The sequence below is a fragment of the Ovis aries genome, chromosome Y, assembly GCF_016772045.2.
Source record: "Ovis aries strain OAR_USU_Benz2616 breed Rambouillet chromosome Y, ARS-UI_Ramb_v3.0, whole genome shotgun sequence".
Classification (NCBI taxonomy): Eukaryota; Metazoa; Chordata; class Mammalia; order Artiodactyla; family Bovidae; genus Ovis; species Ovis aries.
The window spans coordinates 20,160,926-20,183,310 of record NC_082741.1 but is presented as its reverse complement, the minus strand read 5'-3'; the positions used below and the strand labels follow the sequence as shown (position 1 = coordinate 20,183,310).

At 44.7% G+C, this 22,385-nt stretch overlaps 1 pseudogene; it reads left to right on the top strand.

The window, feature by feature from the left end:
* The first annotated feature begins 4,570 nt into the window (after window positions 1-4,570).
* On the top strand, window positions 4,571-6,437 carry LOC132659024 (testis-specific Y-encoded protein 1-like; annotated as a pseudogene).
* The last annotated feature ends 15,948 nt before the right edge of the window (window positions 6,438-22,385 follow it).

Here is a 22,385-nt window from a genome sequence, read left to right as displayed (position 1 = left end):
ATTTCTGCTGTCTTTTTACAAATAACATGGCATATTTTTATTTTTTTTAAATAATCGTATTGTGTTGGCCAGTTCTAAACAGTGATGTCTAAGTGGGCTTTCTTGTTCTGAGTACCATCAAAAGCAATGAGTATCTGGCTTAATAAATTTCCGTTTCTGCTTTTAGATCTTGAAGAGAATTGTTTTATTGGATAGTTTACAACATTTGTTGAGACACTTACTGTTCCTTCTTTCTCCTCTCCTTTCTTTTTCGTGCTTTCTTCCCTTGTCTCTCTTCCTCTTTCTTTCCTTCCCTTTCTTTCCCCAGGTTGTTGCTTGACTGGACCTTTCCTGAAACAAAAGGAATTCCACACAGAGTTGAATGTTATCCTCTCAGAATGCCATTTCGTTCCTCATTTCTAGTATTGGAATTAACCTCCCTGTCCCCTTATTAGATTTGCCACAGTTGTATCAATGTTTCTGATTTTCTTTTTCCAAGAAGCAGCTCTTGTCGTCTTATCCCAACAAGCTTTATTTTTGTTTTCTATTTTTGTTTCAATTCATAGATACTTCCTACATTCTTTAGGATTTTTTTTCTTTATACCTTTGCATTTTAGAAGTTTCTTCACAATTTTTTTCCTGTAAATATATTAGATTTACAATGTTGAATTTCAGATGTATATCAGAGTGATTTAGTTATGCAGATACGTATCTATTCTTTTGTAGGTCCTTTTCCATGATAGGTTATTACATGATACTGAGGATTTCTTTTCTTTTTTTTTTTCCATAGATGATTTAGGGGTTGACCTATCTTTATTTAGCAATTTTGTCTGAATCCCAAATATTTTTATGTATCCATGTTTTTTAATTAAAATTTCATTGTCTAAGATTTTTGGCAAGTTGATTCCAAAGAGTTCACTATTTTCAGGCTGAATGTTTTCATTTATTGTTTACTGAGAATTAAGTTTTCCTTGGAGCTCTGAGGGCATGTGTGTATATACACTGACATGTCTATATACGCATCCTTTTCAGATTACTACATGTTTTAAGATATGTAAATGTATTTTCAAAGATATTTTCTGTTTGTATGGTAAAAACATGAAATGTTTTAATGCTAGAAATTTCTTCCCCCGAATGAATATAGTATAAAGAATAAAGATATAAAACTAGATTCCTTTGAGAGTAATCCTTACTAACAGAACTTGGGAATGTTCAAAGAGTACTCATAACACTTATGAAAGGTGGCAAGAAAAACTTTATTCAAGGTAAGAGTACTACAGTGGCGTATTATAACATGGGAGAGAGATTGAGCTTATGTGTGACTCCAGGAGGGGTGCAGCTGGGATTTATAGCTAAGGAACAGGGTGGGCCCATGGGATTGCAGACAGAGATGGGAGACTGAAAAGCAATGGACAACAATAACAGAATGGGTGTCAGTGGATGGAAACTTATTAAAATGAGGACTATAAGCGTGAGGGTGGACTCTGGCTCAACTGAGAGGATCATTGCTGAGGCTAGGCAAGGCTGATAAGATATTCCGGTGAGTGAAATGATATTTGATCGGATACTGAGGGTGGTCAGATCAAGGGTGGGCTATGTTTTCTAAACTGAAGTAGCAGATTCTGGATTAGATTGGACTAGATGGACAGGCAGCCCTGAATAAAGACATTGCCCAAAGTTGGCAGTGCATTAATGAACTAGTGCTGCATAAGCAGTTAGCCAAAACTAGCAGCTTAAAACAATATTATTTCATACTGCTGCTGAAAGTTGGGAATCCAGGAGTAATTCAGCTGAGTGTTGTGGCTCAGTGTCTCATGAGATTGCCATCCTCTGAAGCCTTGACATGCGCTGGTGGATTTCCTTCCAAGATGGCTTACTCACATAGCTGATGAAACCGGTTTGCTTGCTGGCTGTTGGGAGAAAGCCTCGGTTCTTTCACATGGACCTCTCTAAAGGGCTACCTGAGTGCTCTCGAGATATGACTAAGCTGGCTTCTAGAGTGAGTGATCCAAGAGGATGATCAAGGAGGCTGCAGTGCCTTTTATGACCTAGTCTCAGACGCTTCATTGTTCGTTTCTACAGTATTCTAACATGAGAAGTGAGCCACTAAGCCCAACACACATGTGAAGGGGCGGAGGAAGGAACCGTGGACATAATTTAAAACCACGTGGTACACACATGGCCAGAAATTGTTCACATACGTGTATGTCCAAAATGCCTTTTCCTGCCAATGCTTTTAAACAATTTATCTGTTACAGCATTAACTTGAAGTTCAGGACCTTGTCATCTAAGTCAGGTCCAGCTATGGATCAGGGTCCACGTGTACAGTATCTCAAGTGTTCTGTTGCTCAGTTGTGTCGTATTCTTGGCGACCCCATGGGCTGCAGCGCTGCAGGCTTCCCTGTCCATCAACTCCAGGAGCTTGCTCAAACTCAAGTCCATTGAGTCGATGATGCTATCCAACAATCCCATCCTCTGCTGTCCCCTTCTCCTACCTTCATCTTTTTCCGCATCACGGTCTTTTCCAATGAGACGGTTATTCCCATCACATAGCCCAAGTATTGGAGCTTCAGCTTCAGCATCAGTCCTTCGAATGAATATGCAGGAGAGATTTACTTTAGGATTGACTGGTTTGATCTCCTTGCAGTCCAAGAGCCTCTCAAGTCTGCAACACATCAGTTCAAATTATAGAAGTGTAGTTCCTCTAGACCTGAGGATGTGTGAACAAAAGAGATGAGTTAATCTGCTCCCTTTCACAGCCAACATACAGTGGTGGTTCAGGCATAGATAACCTTCATAGACACTCCTGTTCCAGAAAGGGGAGGGGAGATGGGAGTCAATAGTAGCAGTTCTGAAATCCCATGGGTTCTTGCGGGCAGTCCTTTGATTAGTATTTAAGGCCTGGACACTTCCTAGGCTTCCGTCTCTGATTTTTTCATTCTACCCGCTGACATGATGCCATTGCATGGAAGGTGGCTAGTATATGGTTACATGAAACAGTCTTCCTAGCCTGCTTCCTGCTTGTAGAAGGTAAAAGTCCAGAGCTCCTATTTTGTACTATTGCTGGTCCTTTCAGTCCGAGCTGAACTTAAATATGTTATCTTAAAACCTTGGTGTGTCTCCTGATACTCTTACTGGTGTTCAAGGCAAAGCACCCCACTCCAAAGCGACAGTCACACATGTCTTCATAATAAGGCTTACTCTGTCTTGGTTTTCTGCTGAGATAGCTGAGGGATAACACCCTGAACCTTGGTAGAAGTCTTATTGTGTGACTGAAAGGATCTCTGAGTGACACCCCTAAACTCTTTGGAGGGTATTGGCCTGACTAAATAATGCCATGAGGCATCCCCTTCCAGCTTTCTGAGGCTTAACAAAGAATTTTACAGTCACACTCGTCTTTAGAACACCTTTGTTTATAAAAAATAATATGAAGCAGAACTGGCCTATCGGTGGTGTAAAATGTTGTATTTAGACCACCTAATCTCAATGCCGTGGATATGATCTTGCTTGAGAGTCATTAATTTTAACAACTTCTGTCATCTTAAAAGACTGGAAAATTCCCAAATCAGCAAGTTTTGTCCCCTGTTTTAATAATCTTTATATTAAACATTAAAGAAAAAAAAAATCCCTTCATGTTTTACTACAGGCAGCAAGAAAAAACCAGGAAGCACTTTTGGCTGTTTGGATGGAAATCCTTTAGATAACTCAATTAATTAAGTACAGTTTGTCCTCCCAGCTCATTAGGTACATTTTCTACTTTTCATAAACTGCAGATGTAGTGGACTTTCGTCTTCACACTCCCCAGGCTCTCTCCTCCTGCCTCTCCTTTCTGCCAAGCATCCTAGGTGCACGACTGTGATTCCGCCTAGAACGTGTTTGCTCAGTGAGCAAACGGGGAGCGATTCCCTGGCTTCAGTGCTTCTGCTGGCCAGAGACTCTGTACCGTTCCCTAAGAACTTCATGGTTTCGCTGTCCAACTTCTATCACCTGGCTAGGTCAGTTGCAGTAGCTCATACTCACAAGCGAACTGGCAGGGATTTCTACACGCACATGTGCAGAAACATACATGTGTACACGGGAACATCGCTGAGGGGAAACCTGTCCATATGCAGAAGTACAGCTTTCTTTTCCAGGAACGTGAATTTTGGTAAGCGCTCAAATTTCTACACACACATGTGCGCAAATAGATGGGTGAATACAGTTACATCGCTGAGACAAAACCTGTCCATATGCAGAAGTACAAGCTTTCTTTCCCAGGACCTTGAATTTTGGTAAGCACTAAAATTTCTACGTGCACATGTACACAAATATATGCGTGTACACAGTAACATCACTGAGAGGAAACTTGTCTATATGCTGAAGTACAAGCTTTCTTTTTCAGGAACATGAATGAGACCTGGTGACTAGGACCTCCTGTTGAGTGATCAAAAGGGGAATTTGATTCATTCCGTCCCCTTTCCCATTTGGTGTCGGTGAACAATGGAGATCAACGTGGCAAACGGTGGGGTTTTTCCCTACTTCCTTAGCATCTGGCCAGCAACAGCCTGTCCTGGTGATGCTGTGCATGGCTGGGACGTTGCAGCCACCAGTGGCCACACCAGGCGAAGATGCCACCCTCTTCAGAGTGGAGGCAGGAGAGGACAGCGAGGCCCAGGTGGACGGAGTCGTGGCAGGGATCAGACGGGGTTTCCAGCTGCTTGCAGAGGACATCACTGAGGATGTGGAGGTTGTGCCAGATGAATGACAGAAACAGGGGTCCTCCCTGGAGCTGGAGGAGAAGACATTGGAGGAGCAGTGCCAGGAAAGGCCTGGAGGCCCGAGTGAGCTCCCGGCACTAGATGTGATGCAGGCACTGGCGACCTTGTAAGTGGAACTTAGCTCTAAGCCTGAGAAAACCTGCAGGGCCTACGTTTGGTTCATGTGCAAGAGTCATGAGAGGAGGAAGCGTGACTTGGCTCAGAAGAGTGCCAACATCCAGGGCATCCCTGGCTTCTGGGCCAACGTGGTATCCTTTCTGCTACTCGTTGTGGTCCAGTGCTCAGGAGGAGGGGGAGGTGCAGAGGCAGGAGCAGGAGGAGGGGTGGAGGCAAGGGGGCAGAATGGTGGACCCTGAAGGAAGTGTGGTACTGGGCAATTGGCAGGCTCCAAAGGCACAGCTGAGTAGAGTCCGGGCAGGGCCACACCTGTAAGTGTCGCAGCCATGACTCTGTGTGTCTCCTTCAGGCCTGCATCTGAGGAGGATTAGCCTCTGAGTCAGAAATGACCAGAGACAGTACATGAGAGCCACCTTAGCTGACAGTTATTGTTGTAAAGGTGAATGATCCCGAAAATAACTGAGATATGGGAGTCACACACACAAGCGCGCGCGCAGACACACACACATACACAAACCCACAGAACATATGTAGACATACTTTCTGATCCCCGTTATCTCACTGAGTGAGCAAGTTCTGAGTGGAATCACAGTGGTACAGCAAGGATGCCTGGCAGAAAGGAGAGGCAGGAATAAAGTGTCTGGGGGTGACCAGTGAGAGTGCAGAAGATCTGAGACACAGAACAGGTTGCAATCCCAGACACAGAAGCCACAGTGGGTGACCCCACAGCCCTTTGAACACCCTGATACAAGGGCCTTTCCATCCTTCCCAAGTGCCAGGCATACTTTCTCTGACCTTACCATGAGCATGAGCACTACTGAGCTTCCAGGCAAGATGCGCTGCAGGCACTGGCTGCCCTGCTGGTGGAACTGAGCTCTGAGCATAAGAAGAACTGCAGGGCCTACTTCCAGTTCATGTGCAAGAATCATCAGAGGAGGAAGCCTGACTTGGCTTGGAGGATCGCCATCACCTGGGGCATCCCTTGCTTCTGGGCCGTAGCTGTATCCTTTCTGCTGCTCTTTGAAGTCTGCTGCTCAGGAAGAGGAGGCGGCGCAGGAACCTTTTCCCTGCTCCCTATCCTGACAGGTGCTGTTGCGGAGCCATCCATCGTCCCACTGCAAGTTGATATTTTCCTTTCAGGACCCCCCTACTTCTTGAACACAGTGACCACTAAGTAGAATTACCTTGACATCACTTGTGAAACGTGGTTCCTGGGGTGATGAGTGTGGGTGTGCAAGGTTGTGGAGTGTCCACCTGTGGGATCCACACCCATCTCCCGTCTCTCTGTAGGGCATAGGGCACGTTGTTCCACTCCTGTCCACTGGTTCTGGGACTTTGAACGGGGAGCATCCAGCCGCAGCGTGGACACCAGGAGCCTTAACTTTCTCGGCTGGTTGTCAGGTCACAACTGCTCAGAGTCGAACAGGATTGCTGAGGTGTGGTTGCTTTGGGCCTGAACACAGTTAGCAATTCACTTTGGGATTCTTGGCTGCTGGCTCACCTTGCTCGTATTGCCAGCGGATTGTCGGCCAAGATGTGTGGGATGATCGCCTGAAGTAGTACCCTGGGCAGGAAGGTTCTTCCATGAGAGTAACTGACAGAAACGTGTGGAGATGGGGTCTGAAGGTGGGCCCTGAAGGGACACTCATGTGATACTACAGGGACACTGTCCTTTCCCAAATGGGGATGCTCAGACTCATGCAAGCTGGCTGTGGAGCCTGAGTTTGGGTCGTGCTTGTAGCAGGTGACCTCCTGAGACTGTTTATTTGGGGACTTGGTGTGTCCGTGAGTGAAGCAAGTCTCCATCAAATCAGCTGAGGTGGCAGCACCAGAGTCCAGGTGATACTACTAGAGGCAGTGTGTATTAAGTATCTTTGTCAGAATCATCCTTTGTGGGTCCTTTCATCCCCTGGCCTCCTGCTGCTCACTGAGTTTGAGATTGCCTGGGCACTTCACTCCCGCCCCTTACCCAGGGAAGGCCTATCATTGAAAAGCTGTCCTCTCCGGGGTCCCAGTGCACCTGTGTGCTGACTTTGGGATCTTCTGTGAATTTCCACATTCACCACTCAGTGTCTCACAACCACCAAACATGCTGCGCTGGAAGCGGCTTCAGGCTGCCTTGGGAACATATGGAAGAGTTCGTGGAGAAGGTGAACAGGGAGCCCCAAGGGCAGGACATGGTGCCTACTGTCGCCATCCCCGACATTGCTGGCCTCGGTCGTCTTCACCTCCTGAAACACCTATGCTCGTTGTTTGCATTTGTGTCCCCGTGCTGAGCATGTGTGTGTATACACACGTGTGCTTATTTATGCTGGCTGTGATTGTGTGTGTGTGTGTGTGTGTGTGTGTGTGTGTCCGGCCCAGGGCAGAGGCAGAGATGAAGGTGGCAGGAGAGGAGGTGCTGAGCAACCAGAAGAGGAGTCATGAGGCGACCAGGCTGAAGGTGGTCTGTCGCCTCATCTCTGCATTGACCCTGCCCAGGATAGGAACAAGGAAAGGATGGCCAGTGATAACTCCAGACTGTGGCTCCAGATATCTGCAATTAGACCAGATACAAAACACGCTCATCAGTTCTACCGTGTTGTTGTGTGTGCTTGGATCAGGAAGAGGGTTTCATGGTCTAAGGATTCACACAGAGCAAATCACGTGGGGTGGGGCTTTGAAACCACTGCCTGTGGAGCCCTCCGTGTGTGGGGCCATGGGCTGGCCTCTGGAAATGAGGGACGTGGCTATGGCAAGATCTGGGATGGTGAGGCTAAGGTCCTGCCGAGATGGGCAGAGAGCTGAAGGAGAAAGAGTCATAGATTGCCTGCTGCACTGGAGATTGTTCCACACACATGTGAAAAGGAGAACTGGGAAGGTCCTGGGCCAGTGCTGCCCAGATCAGCCCAGCAGCCAGCACACGCCCTCCCTGAGGGTGGCACACACTGGCACAATATGACACAAAACATGAGATGCACTAAAGTATGCTGTATCTGCCAACCACAGGCATCCTAGGAGAGACATGGTCTGTAAGCAAGGCATGCCTCCAGGCACTTCCAGCCTGCCTCGCTGGCAGTGCCCAAAGCCGAGAAATGTGCAAGTGGGTTTCCCTGTGTGACCCTATCCGGGATATGCCTGTGAGGGAGGGAACAGAGAAAAGACAAGGGCGGTGGGTAAACTGCATGTCCTAAGGGACCTCAGGGGAGTGGAGACAGAGAAGCCCCTGGGGCAGTTCAGGGCCTGCTGGTTTTCAGGGTCCAGACTCTAGGCAGTAGCGGTCCTGCCAAAGATACCCCATGGTCTGTGCTGAAAGTTCTGATATGAATTCCTCCTTTTCTTTGGGGTCTTGCCCCTGGCTTGGGGGCCTGAGTGTCAAAGGTGCACGTCTGCACCTGAAGGAGGATTCTGGTATTCTTGCTGGAGCAGAATCTCTGATTGCGTTGTAGGGGATCTGCACCCAGGTGACACAGAGGGACGCTGCCTTCCAGGTGACCGTCTTGGATATCCCTGGGCCCAACCGCGCACTGGCTTCCTTGGCACGGGTGCTGTGTAGGGAAGCAGGGATGCGTGACTGTAGGGAGTCCTACCTGGGCCTAATGAGAGCAACTGAAAGAGAGCCTTGGCATTTAGCAAATCACTGAGGCATGGGTGGTTCAAGCCCTCTTGGTCCATTTGAGATAGTAACGCTGCTTTCTGTCCAACGGAGGCATTAGCTCTGGGCCCAGAACCTGCAGGTTCCCCAGGGCATCATCTGTTGGGGGACTCCCATGTGCATGGGTAGTGTTAAACAGAAAGGAAGACGTGTAGGGATGCCACCTTACTTTGATGGCCTCCGGTTCCATTCTTGGTATCGGAAGAGACCCTGCATCCATGTGTACCTTCTTCACAACCTTGGATCAGAACCAGGCCTGTCACAGTCTCCGGGGGCTTTTGGAGGCTCAGGCGTTTCTGGCCTTTTCCTGCCACATGGAGAGAGCACATCGGGGCACAGGTAGATGGTGCACACAGAACGCTCCACAGATAGGAAGAACAGGGGGCCTCATTCAGAATGCTGGGGGCTGTAACGGGTGGTAGGCTACCAAGAGGGGCACAACATTGACACGGAATGACCTAGACAGGTGCACACCGAGAAAGCAGTTCTTCAAGTCAGCTGAGCTCAGAGGTCCTTGTTTTCTGGTCCCCTGAAGGAATGCACAGTCAATGGATCAGGCCAACGTGACTGGTACTGTGAAGCTGTCCAAGGTGATGGGAGAATGCAGAAGGCAGGCACATGTTATACAGCTGTTCATGGCAAGAACTTCCAATGCTGCCTGCTGCTCTGCAGGCCAGTCCCTATCAATAGCAAATGCCAAGGTTTTGGAACCTTTGAGGATAAGGCACAGAGTTAGAAGTGTAACATGACATAATCGATGAGCAAGTGAAAAAACAAGGACAGAAATGTGGATGCTTACCAACATTCATGTTCCTGGAAAAGAAAACTTGTACTTCGGAATATGGACAAGTTTCCTCTCAGCGATCTTACTGTGTGCATGCATATATTTGTGCACATGTGCACATAGAAATTTGAGTGCTTACCAAAACTAATGTCCCTGGAAAAGAAAGCTTGTACTTCTGCATATGGACAAGTTTCATCTCAGGGATGTTACTGAGTACACGTGCATGTTTGTGCACATGTGCGTGCAGAAATTTGAGTGTCTACCAAAATTCAAGTTCCTGGAAAAGAAAGCTTTACTTCTGCATATGGACAGGTTTCCCCTCAGCGATGTTACTGTGTACACATGTATGTTTCTGCACATGTGCGTGTAGTAATCCCTGCTAGTTCACTTGTGAGTATGAACTACTGCAACTGACCTAGCCAGGTGATAGAAGTTGGACAGCGAAACCATGAAGTTCTTAGGGAACGGTACAGAGTCTCTGGCCAGCAGAAGCACTGAAGCCAGGGAATCGCTCCCCGTTTGCTCACTAAGAAAACACGTTCTAAGTAGAATCACAGTCGTGCACCTAGGATGCTTGGCAGAAAGGAGAGGCAGGAGGAAAGAGTCTGGGGATTGTGAAGACGAAAGTCGACTACATCTGCAGTATTATGAAAAGTAGAAAATGCACCTAATGAGCTGGGAGAACAAACTGTACTTAATTGAGTTATCTAAGAGGATTTCCATCCAAACAGCCAAAAGTGCCTCCTGGTTTCTTCTTGCTGCCTGTAGTAAAACATGAAGGGAATTTTTTTTTTAATGTTTAAGATAAAGATTATTAAAACAGGGGACAAAACTTGCTGATTTGGGAAGTTTCCAGTCTTTTAAGATGACATTAATAAAATAATAAATTTTCCCTGAAAGAACAAGCAAGGCAGACAAGGGAATTCACAAAGGGCAGTAACAAAATAGTAATCTTGACACATCTTCAATATATTTGTAAAGAAAACAAAGTGTCATTGTGTGAACAAAATATAGAGGTATCAAAAGAAAAACAGAGGAAGCTCCTGAAAGAACTCAACTCACTATTAACTATCTTTGATTTGCAGGCACAGAAACTGACTCATGTTAATTCTAAGAAGCAAAGCCCTGATGTTATTATCTCTTCTTTTTTCCTTTTTTCTTTTTCTTTTTTTGTGAAAAGTTAGGAAATTTAGGCTGGAGAGGGAAGAAGAGGATAGAGACTTCAAGTGCCTTTAAGGAGGAGGAGGAAAGAGAGGGGGTTGGAGATTTGATTGTGTTATTTGAACAGCATTGGTGAAGCTCAAACAAGGGAGGTAGCAAGCCATGCAGGCCTGCGGGAAGAGCATTTCCAGAAGAACAGCACTTGCAGTCTTGGGATCGGGAAGAAATGGAATTTGATGGGGGAAAACCAAGGCCAGTGTTGTCAAAAAGAGTACATTAGTGGGGAAAAAAGTAGAGTAGAAGACAGACAATGGAAGAGAGGAAGCAGTCAGGGACCATATTGCAGGAACCTTTTAATTTGGCAATAAATACAACTTGTAGTCCTTAGGAGCATACTTCACAGCAACTAACAGCAACAGTGTTGATAATACTAAGCAACAATAAAAGCACGTAACTAAAACATTTCGTATTTTTTACTACAGAAATCGAAGAAAGGAGATACAAATGCAATAGTCTGCATATTTATTTATACAGAGAGTTTTCACCTGAGACCAGAACACACACACACTCTTTACACAGCTAAAAGTGGTTTCAGCTGACACTTAGCAAAGTGCTTTGGCCCAAATAAACTAACCAGAAAGGCCTAGTAAAGAATTCAAAGTGCAAATAAATCAATCAGGCTCTGAGTAAATAAACACAATTTATTTGAATTTGAATTTACACTCACGAAATTACCTAAAATGGAGACAACAGATTCACTACAGCTTCATCATCTGTAGTCCTTCCTCTTCAGTTCTGAGAAGGATGCTAACCGCTTGGTGATGATCTCTTTCCAGCATTTTGTGAAAGCTTAGAGGACTTAAAGAAACTGAGGCCTGGGGAGAGTGGCGAGAGACAAAGAGGAGGAGAAAGGAAGAGGAAACGGAGAGTTGCTCCTGGCATAGGTCTACAGACAGGATCCCAGCTTCCTGGAATGGTGCACAGAGATTGCTAGGTATCCGTGCCAGAAGTGGAGAAGGGGTGACATTCACCTCCAGGAGGAGACTCAACTCCAAGAACCTACAGAGGCAGCCAAGTGTGCTGATGTTCAGGAACCGATACTTAGAGGGTACCCCACAGGTCTGTGAAAGAGCCCTTGGAGACCGCAAGAAAGAAGGTTTCCACAACTATAATCACAGATTAGATGGTTGGATAGATTAGAGGAAGGATAACTCTATGTCCTGATAATTACTGAAATACATGAGACAATTCTTGCACATCAGACTGTGTCAAGAAAGACGGAAACTCAATCAGTTTGATACAATGGGAAATTACACACGCAAAGAATTAGCTGTTAACTGTACTACATTTGTGTCCAAGGCAAGATAAGATACAGAACCGAAATCTTCACATGGTCAACTCGGGTAAGACACATGTAACTGGAAAATGGGAGCAAGAGTTCCAAGAAGGCTTTAATCACCCTGGACTATTTTTATCCACTATATTTACGATTCTTGGACAACTCCACTGTAGCTTAAGGGTAAGAGAACTCAATTTAGCCCAATTCAAAAGCTGAACAGATTTCCTCTGTTTGATCCTTTTCAGCTACAACTATGGGTCCAGCGCAAATCAAAGTGGACGTCAAGGCTCTTTTTCCTTTGGGAATTGTAACTTGCTTTGCTACTGTGTCTGACACAGATATGCCGACCTCACTGTGACTACAGTCCAGCCAAATGGGAAAGGGGACAGAATGAATCAAATTCCCCTTTTGATCACTCAACAGGAGGTCCACAGGCACCAGGTCTCATTAACGATCTCTGCTTCTCCAACTGCAGTCAGTGCTACACAGGGCCTGCTTCATGCTTGCCAGGGTCTCTCACCAAACACAGGCATTTTAACGGCTGGCTTCCTTGAGATGTCCCTGGGCTAGGTAAAAGCACTCTGAGACAGTGTTCCTTCTCCCTTGGCTCTGTGCCTGCAGTGAATGTATGCCTCTTCCTCAGCTGGGACACGAAGGCACAGCTCTTCACTGATTAAATCCCGTGTCTGGTCCAAACTCACATCGTAGCTTCTCCATCAACCTCCACTGCACGCTTTCAGAGCCAGGTTATCTTAGATCAGCCCAAGAGGCACTTCAGAGAGTGACATTCAAATCTGGCTATATAGCTGATACTGAGATCTGCAAGGCATGAAAACACTTCAAAATTACGTTGCCAAAACACTCTACAGATTATATGTATAGGAGAGTTTCGAACTTACAAGTAACATCAAATACCAAAGTAGGTTCTTACTTTTCCTTTCTCCACTTCTCTCATTCTCTCTCTCTCACACACACATGCACACATCCTTTTTACATGTTAAGACAATTACACGAAAAACAGATCATAGATTTTTAAATAGCAGCTCAATATGAAGATCAAACAAAACTGTACTTCCTCTATTTAAAACAAAATCACATAAATTACCCATCGGTTTTCCTATATTTGATATTATTGAATAATGCTATAAGTTGATCTTTTTGTTTTTAATGGGATTTTTAACTTTGACTGAAATACTTGCTTCAGACTTACTGAAGGCAGAATTAACTATTATTTTTCTTTTTTTGACCTCCTCCTTTTAGATTTGGGGGGTGATGATTCAAAATCAGATGTGTTCACAGTAACGGATGCAACTTCCACCAATCCTGGCTGAAGGGGTTCCAGTGATACTTGAATAACAATTTTTGTTTCAGGAGACAATCCTTCTAGCTGCTTAGGCTTCTTAAACATTTGATGACACTGGGTCTTGTGCTCCCTTTCCTCTCTGGAAGTTAAAAACTGTAGCCGATATTTGGAACACTGGTGAAAACTCTTTTCCCAGTGCCCTCGATGATGACGTCTGTATGCTGTTGCAGTTTGAAAAATTTTGAGACAAAACGGGCAAAGTAAATTCTTGGTGTTACCATGGTATGCTCTGAAATGTGCATCCACATCTGCAAAAAATGATGATCTGTAACTGCAAACCTGGCATACGTAGGGCATTTCACCAGGCTTATGATTGTCTTTCATGTGCTCTAAGAGAACCTGATCTGTCTCAAAGGACAACTCACAGATGTGACAGACTGCGGAGGGCTCCTGGGCCGTGTGGACACTTTCAATGTGACACTGCAGCTGGAAGGGAGTAGGAAACTGGCGGAGGCAGTGCTGGCAGGTGGTGTGGGTTTTCCAGCTGTCACCTCTCTGCCTCTCAAGTTCCAAATGGTGCTTCATGTGATTCATAAACTTGACATTTTTTAGAACTTTCAAGCAGCTGAGGCATTTAAACGCCGTGTGGGTCTTCGGTTCTGGCTGCCCAACTCCTCCATGCTTGCCATAGTAGAAGTCACGAAGTAACACAATCAGATTTCCTTCTGTGGGATCACCAATTTTGTTTGGACTTGCCAAACTTGGAAAATCAGTTTTTGTCTGTCCACTTTCCCCTAAAGGTCTTACAGGCTTGCAATGAACACTGTCCTTTGGAAAAGGTGTTGGACAAGGTTCTCCATTCTGAACATGGCTTAGTGAGGTATGGACACGGTCTGGTGTGCTTTGCTGAGTGGTCTCTGTATGAAAAAAACCTGACGGGGAGAAACCTAAAGAATGTTCCCCTACAATGCCATCACTGAGTTTAGGCCTTCTGGGATTTCTGCGATTTGTTTCACAAGGGGAAACTCGCTTTGATACATGAGGACTTTTATTCATATCTCCTGCAGAAACTGCTGTTTCTACTGGATGCTGCAATGACCTTGTGAAGGTAATCAAAGAAGAACATAACTCCTTCGAAAAGCAATCAGGCACTATTTGTGGTGAAAGATTTTTATAATCAGCTTGAGACGGAGGTTCAATAATAATAGAACTACCTGTTGATATTGAGTCAGAGTCAGACACTGGCAAGACAGTCTTTGCTTCTGATGTAGGAGTCACATGACTAACAGGCTGTAATCTGTGAGCGTTACCTCTCCTGAAGTGACCACACCTTTTTCTCCTTGAATAAGAACCTGGGGTATCTCTGTTCAGTATGTTTGAAACGACTGGTTTTGAAGCTGAGCTCATCCCAACAAAGATCACGTCAGCATCTTCATTTCCATGTTCCACTCCAACCAAGATCACTTTATCATCATCATCATCTACTTGTTTCGTCTCTCCCTCCCTTTTCCGTACTTCTGGCTCTTGTTCTTCTTCACGTAACATACGTGGGAGTTCCATATTTTTAATACTTTCTTATTCTTAGAGGGTGCGGTCACAAGTCCCAGTGCTTCCTTTATACAAAGTGCCACCTAAGTATAAACATACTACAGATTAGTTAAGTACAGAAAAATGGGCTATTTGATTGTCTCCAAAACTCTAGAGTACTTATACACACCCTTATCTTACAGACAAAGACACTGAGCGTCAACCAGACTCAATGACAGCTGAAAAAACTACGACTACAAGTCTCCATGGCTCTAGAATCATAGCTTTGTCGCATGTTCACTTTAACCTCTTCTACTTAAAAAAATAAAGAGGGGGCAAAAAAAACAAAACACCACACTGATCATTACGTGAAATCAAATGTAAAGGAGAGTATTTTTACAAAAGCATTGTTCTACAGCGTTTCGAAGCATGGACTTTGGAGTCATAGGAGATTAAGTTGGAATTCTAACTTAACCACACACCAGTTGCGTCTTCTTGGGCAAATTTGTAACTTTTAAATGTGTTTCTGTATCTTAAAGATAAACATGCTTATTTCTTAGACTTAAGGTTAACAGCTTTTTTAAAAGGCATCAGCTATTCAATGGCATCTTGTTTTGTAGTAAAAATGGAAGAAAATGGATCTTAAATGCACGTTACAACTGATCCATAAATTCTAATTTCATAAATGTTAACAAACAAAATAGGTAGCAAATTCAAAGTATAATCTATATATTCCTAGTTAACAAACAGCATAATTCAATGTCAAGCACTTAATTCAGGCCTAGGAAACTGAGAATGAGCTCTCTGATAATCTCACCCCAATTCCACACAGATATATCCTAAATTTCTCCCTCTAATCCTGGCTAAACTTCAATCCAACAATGCTTCATCTTTATGCCACACGTCTCTTCCCCACATAGCAGGCAAAATGATGCCAGTCTTTCTCTCATACCAATATCAGACAGAGACATCACACACACACACACACAAACACACACACACCTGATATCCCTTATGGATACAGGTGAAAGAGTCCTCAACAAAATACTGGCAAACAAAATCCAACAGCATATAAAAAAGACTGTACACTATGATCACATGCGATTTAGGGAGGTATGAAAAGTTGGTTCATTATAGGAAAGTCAATCAACATTATGCCATTTTAAAACAATAAATCAAATAACACATCTGCCTGAAGAAAAGGCATTTCCCTGAATCTAGCACCTTTTCATAACCGGGGTTAAAAGAACACTTAATAATTAAGAACAGAAGAGAATTTTCTCAATCAAAGGGCACCTGTAAAATGACCCACAGCTAACATCATACTAAAGAATGAAAAACTGAAAGCTTTCCCTCTAAGACTGGGAACAACACAAGGAAGTCTATTACACACTTTGGCTCAACATTATACTGGCAGTTGTATAACCAGAGCAATCAGGTAACAAAAGAGAATTGTTGCTGTAGTTTCAAAAAAAAAAAAAAAAAAAAAAAAACGAAAAAACAAAAAACAATAAAATACAAAAAAACAGCCTTCAGAATGGAAAGGAAGAAGTCAAAGTATATTAGACATAAGATAATTTAGTATAGAAAATGTTGAAGAAACACAAGTATTAGAATTAATATAAAGCTTGCAGAATAGAAGACAAATATTTTAAAAGTCAACCACATTTTATACAGTAGCAACAAATGTTGTTAAGTAAATACTTGAATCTACACTAGCATTCAAAAGAATACTTAGGAAGTCAGAAAGAGAAAGACAATATATTCTTTTGAATGGCTGAGTAATACTCCACTGGGTATATGTACCACAGCTTTCTGATCCATTTATCTGTTGATGGACATCTAGGTTGTTCCATGTCCTGGCTATTATAAACAGTGTTCTCCATAGTGGCTGTACTAGATTGCATTCCCACCAACAGTGTAAGAGGGTTCCCTTTTCTCCACACCCTCTCCAGCATTATTGCTTGCAGACTTTATAGGAATCAATTCTAATGAGATGGATGAAACTGGAGCCGATTATACACAGTGAAGTGAGCCAGAAAAAAAAACACCAACACAGTATACTAACACATATATATGGAATTTAGAAAGATGGTAATGATAACCCTGTATGAGAGACAGCAGAAGAGACACAGATGTATAGAACAGATTTTTGGACTCTGAGGGAGCGGGAGAGGGTGGGATAATACGGGAGAATGGCACTGAAATATGTACACTATCATGTAAGATAGTCGCCAGTCTATGTTCGATGCAGGATACAGGATGCTTGGCGCTGGTGCACAGGGATGATCCAGAGAGATGATATGGGGTGGGCGGTGGGAGGGGGGTGAGGACTGGCAACTCATGTACACCTGTGGCGGATTCATGTCAATGTATGGCAAAACCAACACAGTGTTGTAAAATAAAACATAGTAAAAATAAAAATTAAAAAAAAGAGAGAGAAAGACAAATATCGTATGGTATCACTTACATGGACTCTAAAATATGCCACAAATAAGCTGATCTATGAAAGAGAAACAGACTCACAGACATAGAGAGCAGACTATGTGATTCCCAAGAGGGAAAGGTACGGCAAGCACAGATTGGGAGCTGGTGATTAGCAGATGCAAAGCATAATATATACAATAGACAAACAAGAGCGTACTGCATAGCACAAGGAACTATATTCATAATTTGAGATAAACAATCATGGAAAAGGGTATGAAAGAAATTGTGTGTGCATATGTGTGTGTTTACATATGAAGGAAAGGAAAGGGCAACTGTTGGCAAGCACGTACAGAAACTGGATCCTTGTGTGTTACAGATAGATTTTTTAAAATGGTGCAACTGCTACAGAAAACAGTTTAAAGGCTCCTCGAAAAATTAAAGAACTAGAGCTGACACATGATTCAGCAATTCCACTTCAGGATATAAATTCAAAAGAAGTTAACATGGGGTCTTGGGATATCTGCAGAGCCGTGCTCACAGCAGCACGAAGCACAACAACTAAGAGGTGGAAGCATCGAAATGTCCATCAAATGTGATATATACACACAATGAAATATTATTTAGCCATATAGAGAAAATTCTGTCACATGCTACAGCATGCATGATCATTTCAGACATCAAGCCAAATGCAATAAGCCAGTCGTACAAAAAGACAAATACTGTAAGTTTCTACGTGCATGAAATAGCTAACACAGTCAAGCAATAGAAAGGAAACAAAAAAGAATGATGGAGTCCATGGTCTAGGTCAACGGGCAAGAAAAGAGGAGTTGCTGTTTGTTTAATGGGACAAGTGATGGGTACAGAGTTTCGATTTTGCAAGCTGTAAAGGTGTAGAGATCTGCTTCATAACAATGTGATAAGGAATTCCCTGGTAGTTCAGAGGTTAGGACTCCACAGTGTCCTATCAGGGGCCTGGGAACTGTCATTCAAGCTGCACAACACAGCTAAAATAATGACAACAACAACAAATCAACACTGTGACTATGTGTGTGTATATGTCTTAGTCACTCAGTTGTGCCCAACTTTGCATCCCCATGGACTAAAGTTTACCACGTTCCCTTCTCCATCAGATTTGCAGTGGGTTGCCATTTCTTTCTCCAAAAGGCTGATGAAAGTGTGCAAAATACTTAGTATGCAAAAATGGTTAAAATGGTAAAAATTTAACTTAGATGTTTTCTACAACAATTAAAAACAGAAAAGCATTTAACAACCAGGAAATGAATTTGAATAGACATTTCCGACTCTTTGCAATCCCATGGACTGTAGCCTACCAGGCTCCTCCGTTCATGGGTTTTCCAGGCAAGAGTGCTGGAGTGGATTACCATTTCCTTCTCAAGGCGATCTTCCCCACCCAGGAATTGATCCCAGGTCTCCTACCTTGCAGGCAGACATTTGAATATTTGAAATTCACCTGTGGCCTTGACAAGAGTGGCTTTATAGGAAAATGAGAGAACTCGAGATAACAAAGTCTAGGAACAACTCTGCAGAGGTCTGTAACAAGCAAATATGAAATAAAAGCAGCAGAAGCAGGATGTGTCACCAAAAGATGGATTTGTAACGACAGGTCACATTATAGTCAGTCAGTTTGCTGATGGGAACCATCCAGAGAAACAGAAACCTTAATCCAGGGCAAAGAGGAGACTTGCTAGAACTTCAAGAAATGAGTAGGTCTAGAACTGAGTAGATCAAAATTGAGTACATCAGGCCAGAGAGCACACAAGCTGGAGAAGGCAATGGAAACCCAAACCAGTACTCTTGCCTGCAATATCCCACAGACGGAGGAGCCTGGTAGGCCGCAGTCCATGTGGTTTCGAAGGGTCGGACACGACTGAGCGACTTCACTCTCATGCACTGGAGAAGGAAATGGCAACCCACTCCAGCGTTCTTGCCTGGAGAATCCCAGATAAGGGAGAGCCTTGTGTGTGGCTGTCCATGAGACTGCAGAGTCGGACACGACTGAAGTGGCTTAGCAGCAGTAGCAGCACACAAGAAGGGTACACAAGCCAAAAAATTTGCTCACATTGACAGAGCTGAGATCATATAAAAAAAAGGCTGGCATAGTGGATTAATGGGTATGGTAACCAGCCTTCAAGTGAATTCAATCTCCTAATATTCCCACCCCTGTGTAGTTCTCTCTCAATCTATCACAGGGTAGACCTGTGAGACTAAGCAAATACACAAGTGAAGATGTGTAACATCTCAAAAAAGACTCTGCACTTTATCATGGGTGCAAGCGCTTTCCTGAATCACTCATTCTGAGAAAAGACAGCAGCCTCCACAAGAGAAGCCCCTTGGAGAGGCCCACAGAAGGAGGAACTGAGGCTTCAAGAGTACAGAAAAGTGAGAGAGCTTAGATTCAACAAGCTAAGTCTTCAGAGGTTGCCAAGCCAGACAAAAGCTTGACTACTAACTACCTCAGGAGAGATCCTAGGCCAAGAGATAACAAGTGGTAAGTTCTTTCAAACTATTCCATTTTGAGATCATAGGTACAACACAAACATTTCAAGTTTTAATACCATTCACATCATACTTACACACAGAACAGTTCTCCTATAAATATAGCAAAAATCAAAACACACACACACACACACACACACACACACACACTCACCCAATCCAAAGCACCGAAACACAGGAGTTGCCTAGCAGCCCAGTGGTTTGGTTAGGACTCAGCCCTCTCACTGTCAGGATCCTGTGTTCGATCCCTGGCTGGGGAACTAATGTCCTATGAAGCCACATGTTGTGACCAAAACAAAACATGCTGTGAAGTCAAAGCTGTACCAGCAAGATAAGTATACAACTCAGCTGTAGGCACAAGTGGCTGGGCATAGAGCTTCCTATGATCTTGTTTACTCGCATGAAATGAACTCAGATGGTGCCTCACCCCCATCCAGTGGAGCTGACTTACTTAATGAAGAAAAGCCCTTAAGGGTACAGAAATGAGAAAGCAATCTCACGTGAACATGTTAAATCACAGGATATTTTCTCTGAATGTACCACTGGATTCATTCATTCATTTGGCCATGCTGTTTGGCTTGTGGGGTCCCAGTTCCCTGACCAGAGATTGAATCCAGACCACTGTAGTGAAAGCCCAGAATCCTAATCACCAGGCCACCAGGGAACCCCCACACCTGCATTGCTTTGCTTTGCCAGCTAAAACCTTAGGATATGTGCATTGCCCCATTTTAGCCTCACCAAGTGGTAGGAGTCAGCTCTACACAGCTTAAGACCCATGGTGTTCTTACTTTTTTTCTTTCAAGAAGGCAGGCGAAAGCAAGTCACTCTGCCTGTTTTTAAGCTTGCCACTCAGAAAGCTGCAAACCTGAAACCATGATGGCCCTGAAGTCAGCACCCGCAATCAGGGTCAGGTAATCCCCAATCAGGAATACTCTCTCTCAACAGCAACGTGTCAGCCGACGAATGAAAGGAGAAAAACGCAAAGTAAGAAAGCCACACCTTTGTCCCTGTTGTAAAGATGTCTGTCACCTTACCTCAGGGGCCCACTGAACTCCTGAGCGCTTGAGACCTCCCAGGCAGCACACGGTCACATCCTGGGGACAAGCAGAGGAAATGGCCAGGGTGAGTCCCCTGTTCTGGGAACATTCTATCCCCCAGGCCCTACCTGGTCCTACCCTGCGGATGCTGACCAGGCGTCTCACACTCAACCAGACCAAGTGATTGAACTCCTTTGCCCTGAGCTTCTTCCTCCCACCTCCCTTCTCTCAGTAACAAACAAACAAATACCTCATCTGCCAACTTCCCTAACCAAAGGCCTGAATCTCGGGGCCCCCAGGGACGGGGCAGCCCTGGAGTCTGAGGAGAGGCAGAGGAAACAGGAAAACGACTAAAGCACCAGGACAGTGAAGAGGCTGCTAGATAGATGTTTTTTTGGTTTTTGTTTTTGTTTTTTTGCTGCTCCTGCCTGACTGTGCCTGGGTGCAGAACCGGGTTGGGCCGTGAAGATTTGTGCGTCTGTGTTTAAATACATTAGGTTCCACAGGAGAGCTGGGGGTGGTGCCAGGGGCCAGGGGCCTAAGAGGCCCTTTCCGCGAGCTGGCTTGTCCCGCCCCTGGGCAGGAAAGCTGCTGGAGGGCAGAGCCCGCCCAGACTAGAGAGGGGAGAGGGCGAAAGGAGCCTGAAGCCTGTGGATCCTGCCGCAAGCTCTCACCGCCCTCACCAGCCGCCCCGCCGAGCAAGGCCTCGTGCGAGTGGGGACCTGAGAAACCCTCCCTTTAGCCGTCAGGCACTGCTTTGGCTGAACCACGCTCCAGTCCTTACCGGTCCCCATTGAGGGAGGAGACAGAACTGCTGGCAGCTCACCTGCCCTAAGCAGTTCCAAGATTAACCCCGAGGAGTCGAGCCTGCGGGGACGAGGCCTCCTCAGGTCTGGAGCGCCGCCTCAGCTCCCCCTACAGGCCTGCTGGCTGCCTCCGATGATTGGCTGCCAGGTGTCGGCACCTGCCATCTGATTGGCCGCGAGGCCGAGTTGGGCGCATGCGCGCGATAAGCCCGTCCCCCACCCCCTCCCCCCATAAAAGCAGCCGCTGTAGGCGTGGTCAGGCTGAATCTGAATGTCAAGGATCTTGGGTCAAGATTGCTCAGCTCACCAAATGCGAAGATAGAAAAAGCAGATGGCACAGTCGCCAGGGCTCAGGGCTGAGAACGGCCTCCGAGTCTACCAGGGGAGTCCAGTGATGGTGTCCGGCACTCACAGCCCTCAGGGGTGACCTCCCTTAAGCCAGTTCTTTGCTTAAGGAACTTGTCCTTACAGTGCATCTTGGCGCCCCTCCTCTTGAAATTCCATTTCAATCAAGGCAGGGCAGCGTGCCCCTGTTTTTGCACTGTCTATTGTGAGCTGAGAATGAGCTTTACTTTTTCTTCTTCTTCTTTTTAATTTTAGAGCTTTACACTTTTAATGGCTGAGGAAAACCGAAAAGACTTTTCTTTTCTGACGTGAAAATTGTGTGTAATTCAGTTTTCGGAGTCCTTAAAGGTGGAAGAGGGACTTGCCAGCTTCTTTGGTTATCCTCTATGCCTGAAAACTTAATTAATTGCCAATGGTCATATTCGCAAAGCCTAACATATTTCTTTTTTGGCCCTTTACAGAGTGTTTTTTAAATGCTCTGTTCTGCTGGAAGTCTCCTGGTAGTCATATGGGAGAATAAAGTTTTGGTTTTGTTACAATATTTCTTTTCTTTTTTTTTTTAATACCTTTTCTTTATTTTCCTCAACTCATGTTATTTCCCCCCGCCCCCAGTGTTTTTTTTTAAATGTTAATATCTTTAATTCTTACATGC